The sequence below is a fragment of the Podarcis vaucheri genome, assembly GCF_965113315.1.
Source record: "Podarcis vaucheri genome assembly, chromosome: 15".
In the NCBI taxonomy this organism is placed as follows: domain Eukaryota; kingdom Metazoa; phylum Chordata; class Lepidosauria; order Squamata; family Lacertidae; genus Podarcis; species Podarcis vaucheri.
The window spans coordinates 27,316,528-27,325,493 of record NC_138753.1 but is presented as its reverse complement, the minus strand read 5'-3'; the positions used below and the strand labels follow the sequence as shown (position 1 = coordinate 27,325,493).

Here is an 8,966-nt window from a genome sequence, read left to right as displayed (position 1 = left end):
CCCTGACCCATTTGTGTCTGTTGAGATTTCCCCCTGCATCCATCTAACTGTTGCATCCATCTAACATCTCTCTACACCCCTTCTTCCATTCACGCAAACAGCGCTTTGACACCCCCCACCATTTCAGCTGAAATCTACCCATTTCTACATGTGTATCAATACACTTTCCTATTGCCAGATACTTCTCTCCATTAGGATGAATGGCAGCTTTCCGCGTATCCCTTTGGGAGCTCTCCGAGGTCCTATCAAAGCTTCGTCTATCGATCTGTCCCGCAGCTCTCTAATCTGTTCTGAATCTCTTTCTCACCTCTAGTTCGACATCCTTTTGTCTCTCGATCTTTGCTTGTGACTTTAGAGCCCCCCCATCCCCCTCCTCGTGTGCCTGACACCAGACTCAGCTGCATCGGAGGTCTGTGCCGACGGGGTGCGCCTGCGTGTGCAAAGCAGCTGCTCCCTTCAACATAAGGGAATCGTGTGCCACTGGCTGCCTAGGGCTTGTAGCAGTGCCAGGCGGGTCACGGTCTGTTTCTTACCCGTCAACACTATAACACACACACACACACACACGAGTCTCCGCCCCAACCTGAGCCACCGCCTCCTCCCTATTCTTTTCCTTCCCTTTCGCCGACTCCGTCGGAGCTGTCCGTCCTCTTGGTGCTGAATTATCTTCCCACCTCTGCGTTTCCCTGGTGTTCCGTTTTGGTTCTGAGAAGAGGCAGGGCAACTCCGGCTGAGGTGCGCTCAGCAAGTTCCTCGCCAGCCAGCGGCCGCTATCCCCTGGGAAGCCGACGGGAGTGGGAGGCGGGGAAGGATCTCCAGAGCTTTTGCTGCTCGGAACAGCATCACAAAGCTTTGGCTCACCTTTCAAGATTCCCTTTCCCTTATCTCCTCCTCCTCCTATTGTTATTATAAACTCCACAAGAGAATGAAAGGGAGGAGCGCCCTGTTCGCATGAACCCCACTTCAAGAAACCCTGTCTCCCTTAAACGGAGCGACATAAGAGCTTTGCCCAACTCAAGCTGCTCTCCTGAGAAGTTGGAGGACATTCTCTCCGAGGAGGCAAAGGCTAAATCCATAGGGTGGGAGCTCCTACCCAGTCAATGTCCCTTTTTCCAAGAGTCTGACCCTCCTTAGCCTCAGGAGGTTCTGTCTGAGAACAGAAATAGTCTTTCTTGGTGGGGGGAGATTCCGAGAGAGAGTGCCTCTTCTCCACTGGGGGGATCCATGCTGGTTTGGCAAGACCCTACTAGCCTTGCTTTCTCTCTGGGTATCTCCAGAGATCCCATGGAGATGGGAAGTCTGGCAGGAAGCAGGGAGAAGTGAGAAGAGGAGGAAGAGAGGAGCAAAAACGTGGAAACTTTTGGATATACAGGTCAAGACCTGAAGTCAGCGCTGTGGTTCGTGGTTCTCGCTGTCTTATCTTATGGCTTGAAGGTAAGGGCAAAATCATCAGTATTTCACTTTCTCTTCAAGGATAGCAGAAACTGTCTTCTAAGGTTCAGTGGTAGCGATGGCTCAATAAATAGTAATGTATTACATATTCACCTATTTGTAGGGGGCACAAAAAGATGGGGGGGTATCAAAATACAAAGAAATATGTATTGTATAAGCATGACTTGAGAGAACAGCTGAATACTTTTCACTTAGAAAACACATTTTATCCAGAATGAAGATTGGAAGAGTTGCAAGTATGAAAGATTTTCAGATGTTAAAACTGCGAAGATGCTCTCTTGTGTATGTGTGTGTGTTGCTTGTAATGTTTATTAAATATTTGTATATATATATTTTAAAAAATCTTAGAATCTGTCATAGTGAATCTGTTTTACTCCCATTAATCAGATAACAAAATAATCAGAGCAACTCCAGAGGTCTGTAGGCAGAACAAGTCCAGACTGCAAGAAATGAATAAACAAATGAGAAGTGATTGTGGAGCAAGAAGCATTTGCAGAGGCCTTTTACATTGCCCCAAGATGAAAGGCAAAGTTTAGAAAGGTGGGTGGAGAGGAGGAAACAGCATCTGCCTAGACAGAGCTTTTTATGAGCTCCGGCTCCCAATGCAATAATGTAGACAGACATCTGGATATAGTACTGTTTCTACTACCGTTCTTCCTCTTCTCTTCTGCACATCAGCAGGCAAACTCACCCCATAATCACTGCAGTTTTATTATAGATGTATGCTTTTTGGCATTGATTCTTTTATGCCAAAGCAACCATTCACACAGCATTGTTGAATGTGCAAAGAGTGTTTCTTGTTGATATTTCTTGCTCTTGCAACACTGTGAAGTCAATCACTTCTATTCCCATTTTGCACGTGTGGGACTGAGACTATGGCAATCCTACCCTCTACTGTTTCTCAGCTTTAAATCTATATCATCTTTTCAAGAAATCAGTGGCAAATGTTAGATGGGAGTTGGTTCTGGATCCTTCTTCATCCATTGCATGCATAGATCCATCATTTAAATGAAGAAGTTACTTTGAACCATCTTTTAAAAAATCCCTTTTGAGCGTTACTTTACACAATTGTTATTTTTTCTACACTAGTGACCTCATCCATCTTCAGGCACCTATTTGCCTAGATATTGTAACTTGTGATCCGTGGTGGATCTTGGGGGTCTCAAATTTCAGCGGCTTCTTTAGTGGCATCAAAATTTGGAGCACCTCTGCCTCTGCTGTGATTTAGGTGGCCATGGATACAGCCCATGGAAAATTTGAGGGTGCACTGGGTAGCAGAAGGGCTCCAGACCCACACTTGGGGGGGGGAACTGCCAACACCTCTGTATTCCACCTCACATTCCATGATCCACACAAATGTGTGGTCAAGATTGCATGGGTGTCATGTTTAGGAAGCAGAGAGAAGAAAGTTTTGTGTTAAATTAGCTCTTTCCTAGTCCAATATAAGATGCTGACCAACAAATTCTTAACAGAGCGAAGGGCTGCAGTTCAGGAATCGCACTGGCTAACTCAAAGTTTGTGATCACCAGCAAGGGCAAGAAAAAGTTAGTGATACAAAGGAGCTGAAAGACACTGCAGTTCTCATTTCAGAAGAGCTGCACTCTCCACGCTGAAAAGATCTGGGTACACTTAAAGAACATTGCTCATTTATTTTGCGCAAATATGATTAATCACTCAAGGGCCCTGACATGGTGCAATCTCCTGTTTATGTATTTTTTTGTCTTTCCGAACAACTCTCTGTGGGTTGCTACTGGCAACCCTGAAGGAGTTGGCTGCTTTTTTCCCTTTGTCCATAAAAGGAGTTGTTTTACACACACACACACACACACACACACACACACACACACACACACGGTCTGGTTCCATTATTTCCCCAGAGGAATGTGAGTTTCCTATACATACATACATATAATGCTAATTTTTTTATATAGAAAAAGAGGTGCCAGAACTCACTCTGAACACCTCCCTTGTAGTCTTAGAATTGAAATGGTACCCACCTGAGAGGTGCTGGTAAAAAAAGAGAGGTTCTGGCTGAAAAAAAGACATACATACATACATACATACATACATACGCACAGTGTGTGCAGTTTTGGTTCATAGGAAAAATCATCTAACACTAATTAATAATTAATTAATTACTAATGGGACAGCAAGGGATTCCCCCCCCTTAAATAACAAGAAACCTTGATTGCTTTTTCGTTTTGGGCAGTGAAGATCCAAAATGATCTTGGAGTGAAAATGTTGAAGGAAGAGAGCAACAAGAAGCAAGTTGGTGAATCAACAGTGTTGAGCTGGAAAAGTTAAACAGAAAAACTGTGTCAGTCAGTCTACAGGCAGAAGTGCTGATGGAAAAAGTGATGGTCTCACTCAGAATATTCCATTTGGACAGGGGTGTCATTAAAATATTCCTGTAGTGCAGAGGTTCACAGACTGGTTGTCCCTGACTTCTTTTTGCAGAGTCTGCAAAAGGCTTTTGGAATAATCCAGAATATCTGTAATGACCTCGTACGTATTTCACTTGCCTTCTCTAACAGTTGACATAGAGGCTAATTTTAACCAAGGCCTGGTTACTGAACACGCTAACAAGATCTGAGCTTAGTGCCCATGATTTTCAGAATACGAAGCTGGCGCAGTCTACTAATTCTCCATTTAAAAACCACCAGTTAAAGAAAGGGCTACAGTAATGAAAATAATGGTATGTATGCACTTTGATTCGAAGAATTTTTTTTTTTTAAAAAAAGGTTTATCTAGTGGTCCACAGGGGAGAAAAATATGTGAGAACCACTGATGTAGAATGTGCTGACCATATAAATTAACAGCTCCTTGTGTAACAGATAGATCCACAGTTCTCTTGGCACATGCTGAGAATGTCAGTGTGATTTGACTGTTGCCCCCATCCATTTGAGGAAAGATATAAAGTAAGCATATTAGCTTAAGGGAAAAGAGAGAGAGAAAACCAGACACAGTCCTCTTGATAAGCACATAAATGGTGTAAGGAGGTTGAAAAGGAGGATGAAAGTTATTCCTTCTCTCAAAATACCAAAATTTTGGGTAACACACTAAAAAGGAGGATCCGCTGGCATAAGGTGTTTGTGCGTTGGGGAAGCCTTTAAGTGAAGATGCATCTATAGTAGTGGATGGAATTTATGGTACCTTTATGGCACAGAGGCTGAAAAAGAATGAAGGTCCAAAAGCTAAACTTTTTGGCTGCTGTCCTGGCCATTTTTTTGATAGCCAGAAAAGCATGAGACATGGCATATCTCTGACTACCCGTCAGTTACCAATCAAGTAAAAATGATGCACCATGCACTTCTATTAACTGCATTTACGGTACATCCCACTTTTTCTTCCAAGGAGCTCAATATGGCATGTATGGTTCTCCACTCCCCACAGCAACCCTGTGAGGTAGACTAAGCTGAGAGAGACAGTGGTTGCCCCAAGGTCACCCAATGAGTTTCATGGCCAAGTGGGGATTTGACGCCTAGTCTCCCAGATCATACAGGTAAAGGTAAAGGGACCCCTGATTATTAGGTCCAGTCGTGACCAACTCTGGGGTTGCAGTGCTCATCTCGCTTTATTGCCCGAGGGAGTTGGCGTACAGCTTCCAGGTCATGTGGCCAGCATGACTAAGCTGCTTCTGGTGAACCAGAGCAGCGCACAGAAACGCCGTTTACCTTCCCGCCAGAGCAGTACCTATTTATCTACTTGCACTTTGACGTGCTTTCAAACTGCTAGGTGGGCAGGAGCAGGGACCGAGCAACGGGAGCTCACCCCGTTGCTGGGATTCAAACCACCGACCTTCTGATCAGCAAGTCCTAGGCTCTGTGGTTTAACCCACAGTGCCACCCGCATCCCTCTCCCAGATCATAGTCTGACACTATACCATGCTGGTGACCAGCGTTTCACCCTCCCAAATTGTTCCCCTCTCCCCACCACTTCCATTGCACTTGTGCATGCAAGACAGAGTTGGATACTCCTCTCCTCGAACCCTCTTTTTCATCCTCCCTTCTCACAATACACACACACACACACACAAACATATATATATATACTAGACATGCTGCTTCTGACTGGCCACCCTGGGTGGGAACCAGAAAATCCTATATTGGCCACTGCCTGACTACACATAAGAATTAATATGTCCTCTAAACCCCATGTAATGCATTGCATGAGCACCTTCACTCCATGCTAACTGAAAAACAAAACATGTATTGGACATGCCAGGATGCCCTGCCCCTATTAATATGTTTGAGGAATGCCTCTGATGCCTGGAGCTGCTTCCTTTTCACACACAGGCGTTTGTTCTTTGTATGCGCTACAGGACTTTGAATGCCATGTTATCCAAATGCCACGCTCGTGCACTTAGCATCAGCAAACCCCATATTACCATAATAATTATTTCAATAGCCTGCCTATTGCTCAGCAATAATCCTAATATGTTACTAATTAAACACAGAACACAGGGGTTGCTGTACGCAGCAAGTTTTCTGCATGCAACAGCAGTTGGTTCAAGACCTTGCAGGATATTACAATGATTTCCATTTGCCAACTGATTACCTCCTCTAATAACTGCAAATAATGCTGTTGTGGAGTTCTTAGGGCAGCCAAATGAGCAGCCATCAAAGCAAAGGGACTCCAGTTAGCATCTAGTAAAGATTTAGACTATGTAGTCCTCATAAATCATGTACTAACAGAATGGGAAAAAGTTCTCTCTCCCACTCTCTCTTTTATTTCTGGTGGTTGTTTTTCTGAGAGATATTTTATGGACAATCTTGGCATCAAGAAAAAGAGGTTGATTAAAGGAAGGGCTCCTGTGTGCATGCTCTTCACTTTACCATAGCGCCATTGGGTGTCAACATGGATGTGTGAATCATCATTATTATTCTTATTAGACTTGCTTGCAACCTGAAGGTCTCTGAGCGACTTACAGAACATTGAAAACAGCAACATAAATACAACACACAATAAAAATGAATGGGCCACATGATAGATCTAACACTGAAGACAGAAATTTATCACAGCCTCTCCAAGACAATGGGTCACAATCACACCAGACACCTACCTAAAGCATGTATAAAACACATGGCTAACCCAAACAAATAATGGGAACTGTGTTTGTTTGGGGTGTGGTGAACTGTAACTCTGTGGAGGGTAAACTACAGTTTCCCAGGATTCTTGGGGGGGCATGTGTTAAAGTGCTTTTAATATAAGGTGTAGATGTGACCTAAGTTCTACTCAGAATAGAAATTAATGGACTCAAGTTAGTCAAGTGCATTAAATTCAATGATTCCCCGAGTCTCCTCTGAGTACAGCTCAATGCTTTGAAAGAGGTGAACCTAGGAAGCTACCTGAAATTAGATCACTTGCGCATATACAGCCCTTCGATGAGTAGCAGACCTCCAGAGTCTCAGAGGGGAGAGGTCTTTCATTCCTCTTACTTGCTGCCTGATCCATCATCTGCTACTAGGAATTCAAAGTCGGAGCCACTAAGCTATAAGACTCCAGTGCAAATTCTGTATGACACCATGTATTCTTTCCCAAAACAGCCTTAAAACTTCCACAGTGAACTATTATACTGCATGCTGGAGAGTCCTGCTGGTCAACAGGGATCACACAGCACCGTTAAAAAAAGCAGGGATTTAATACGGCTGTGTGACTACTTAATAGTGTGTTAATCAACATGAATAGAGCTTCTCTGTGTCCTGTGCACTCAGCTGTCAGTCACAGTCAAAAGTCACATATTTGTGGCCAAACAATGTGTTATATTAAAGGCACGATGTGCTTCTTTACCTCTGTGTGTTGTTGTTTTTTAAACAGCAGCAATGGGTGGGTTACAGGATGGGGTTCATGTTGCACAGAAGGGGTTTCGATCTATTCTGTTCCTGGGCTACAATTCCGACCAAAGTCTTCCCCCCAGCTGCAACTTGCCTCTGGGTAGAAGATGCCATTGGCTTTTTAAACAGCTTGTGGGAAAAGGGTGCTGCAAATTGAAGGTGCTTAAGCCACGTGGCAACTTTAAACTGAATGAAGCCTCCATGTTTTGCGGCAGTATATCTTTGACGGCAAGATGCTGAGGACAAATAGCCGAGGGAGTCTATCACCTTCCCCCTCTGCTTGTGAGCTTCCTGGGGCTGACTGCTCTTCAGGATTGTGTCACATCTCTCCCATATCATTTTGTGCAATCCATGCGGTTTCATGTGGTCTTTCCCCATGACCCATTCAATTTCCTGCTCAGTTACGTTCTATGCTGTATTTTTATTATTATTGTTATTTTGCCGCTTGCATTTATTTCAATGGAGCCTGGTTGCATCAAATGGCATTTGCTCCTCTCTTTGAGTCTTATGGACCTCCAGGTAGCTTTCACTAGCTTGTCTCCAAGGCTAGTCCCTCTCTGAGTAGATCCATTGAAGTGAATGGACCAAGTTAGTCATTCCCATTCACTTCAGGCGGTCTGCTCTGAGTAGGATTAGCATTGCTTGCAATAGGCATGATTGCCCTTCCTTCTAGTATATCCTTGCTGGGAATAGAATGCCGGGCTAGAGAGACCTGACTTGTACTGATGCATAAGGGCTATTCATACCATCTTGTGTACTGAGTGCAGCTAGAATCATCAAATCGGAAGGTAGCTTGTAGGTCATCTAGTCCAACCCATTGCTTAATCAGGATCTGCAATGCAGGATGAAACAGCAGCATCCTACAGCATCCCTGGCAGATGTCCAACCAGCCTCTGCATTCTTCCAGTGAAGGCTAGCTCACGGCTGGCAGAGGCAGCCTCTTCCATGGTTGTATGGCTCTTAGTGCTACAAAGTCTTCCCACTTCCTTGCCATTTCCACCTGTTGGTTCTAGTCCTTCCCTCTGGCACATCAGAGGGGATAACACAAAAAGAACCTGCAGGATCAAGCTGACGACCTGTTCTCACAGGCTGTGGGAAACCTGCAAGTAGGACCCGAGTGCAACAGCAACTCTCTCCACTACAATTCCCAGCAACTGAGGCATGAGATAGGAACACAAGAAGAGCCTTTTGGATCACACACCAGTGGCCCACCAAGTCCAGGACTCTGCTTTCACAGCCAGCTACCCCAAGGGGAAGCCCACAAGCAAAGACCCAAGCACAAGAGCATTCTCCCTTCCTGCAGTTTCCAGCAAGTGGTATTCGGAAGCATTACTGACTCCAACCATAGAAGCAGAGCACAGCATCCATCATGGTTGTAGCCACAGATAGCTTTCACCTCTGTAAATTTGTCTAATGCTTTTTTTTTAAAGAAGCCATCCAAATTGGTGGCCATCGCTGCCTCCTGTGGGAATGGATTCTATAGCTTTGCTGTGCATTGCCTGTCTTGAGCCAGTGTGGTGCAGTGGTTAAGAGCGGTAGACTTGTAATCTGGTGAACCAGGTTCACGTCCCTGCTCCTTCACATGCAGCTGCTGGGTTACCTTAGGCTAGTCACACTTCTCTGAAGCCTCTCAGCCTCACTCGCCTCACGGAGTGTTTGTTGTGGGGGAGGAAGGGAAAG

General features: G+C 44.7%; 1 protein-coding gene across 4 annotated transcripts in view; it reads left to right on the top strand.

The window, feature by feature from the left end:
• The first annotated feature begins 553 nt into the window (after nucleotides 1–553).
• Nucleotides 554–8,966, top strand: part of DRD2 (dopamine receptor D2) — a 78,658-nt gene continuing 70,245 nt past the window's right edge. For 2 of the 4 annotated variants that reach the window (XM_082201047.1, XM_082201044.1), the window contains exon 1: nucleotides 554–1,434. The gene's annotated coding sequence lies outside the window, so the exon portion shown is untranslated. Of the gene's footprint in view, nucleotides 1,435–1,902; nucleotides 1,993–8,966 lie in introns of those variants that run through there. The other 2 variants (XM_082201045.1, XM_082201046.1) reach the window with 2 other exon arrangements.